Source organism: Gracilinanus agilis, chromosome 1 (genome assembly GCF_016433145.1).
Source record: "Gracilinanus agilis isolate LMUSP501 chromosome 1, AgileGrace, whole genome shotgun sequence".
Taxonomy (NCBI): Eukaryota; Metazoa; Chordata; class Mammalia; order Didelphimorphia; family Didelphidae; genus Gracilinanus; species Gracilinanus agilis.
In genome coordinates, this window is record NC_058130.1 from 738,155,619 (window position 1) to 738,157,067 (window position 1,449).

A 1,449-nucleotide genomic window follows, 5' to 3' on the forward strand; every position below is an offset into this window, starting at 1 on the left:
TTCCGGCATGAAGAATGTGTTTTCAGTGGATGACACCCAGAAGCATCTCCAGGATGGGGTAGGTTAGATGGAAAAAGTCAAGGAGAACCAAGGAAGTCTGAAGGGTGAAAGGTCCCCTGGACCTCAGTGCTGAGGAGACACAGATAGGGCTAGGATGAGGGGTGAGATTCCCCCATCCCAATACCTGTTGGCACCTACCCATTCTGGCCGGGGGAGGTGTGGGAGCCTGCAGGAGGAGGGGAAGGAAGAAAGCGGCCCATCCCACCATATTGCTTCCAGGGGAGCCTAGGAGTGTGTGCTGGAGAAGGGAGAAGCTGGTCTCACAAGCTCCTGGGGCGGGATTAAGACCCACCCAGTACTAGTGCTGACGTGGAATGGGGGCAGCAAGGCCTGTTGGGATTAAGCCTGCAGTACACTCAGGGGAGCCCTGGGAACAGGGGGCCTTCCCCCCCTGCTAGGATGCGGAAGAGGCGTCCATTGGCAGGGATACAGATCCAGGCAGATGGGTGGGTGGAGGTGCAGGGAGGGGAGTTATCCAGTCAGGGCCATCTCCAGGTCTGGACACCTGAGCTGGGCATGTTGACGCAGGGAAGGGCAGTTCAAGGCTGAGGAGATGGGCTGGAGGGGCAGTCTCACCCAACCAGCCCACGTCACCAACATCCAACGCTCCATCTAGGCCACCCGGATGACCCTCAGCTCTCCCACGGAAGCCCCAGGCCCAGGCTCTTAAGGTTAGCCCACCTGGCCTCGCCACCCCCATCCCCTAAGTCCAGAGGCAGGGGGGAACTGGCCAGGCTCCTCTGCCTTTCCTCTTTCTCTTCTTACCATGCCCAGAGAAAGAAGCTCTATTGCCACCTCCCACCCCCTTAGGTCGTTTCTCCACTCTGGACACAGCAAAGGAAAAGGGATTTTTTTTGGTGGTGGTTTTTTTATTATTGTTGTTGTTTATTTTTAAATTTTTTTTTAAATTTTATTTTCAAGCTTCTAAGAAGGGTTTACAAACAAGGGCATTTTTGTTTTTGAAAAAGGGACAATGGGGCAATACTGCTGGCCCAGGTGCCCCCCGGTAGGCACCCACCCCCAGCCCCTATAAGAAGGGAGAGGGCACACACATGCTTCCACCACTGCCTTCAGCCACGAGGTACAAAGCTGATTTGGGCCACAAACTTGGGGGTGGAGAAAGCTCTCCCCTGACCCAGCTCCCAACCATAGCCCTATGCTAGCTCTCCTGGCTTCCTCCTAGTGGAATTGGCCAGGGTCTCAGGAGAGGTCCTGAGAAGGAAGAGGGGATGGGGTGGCTCAGGCATCTAGCTAACCAGCCTGGGAATCAGCTCAGGAAGCTCAGCTGGAGGGGAGGAAAGAGGGACAGGACTAAGAACTAGGACTCTGGGAAGGAAGGAAGGCTGGCTGGCTGGCTGGCTGGCTGGTGGGGGAGGGGGTGGTGGCACA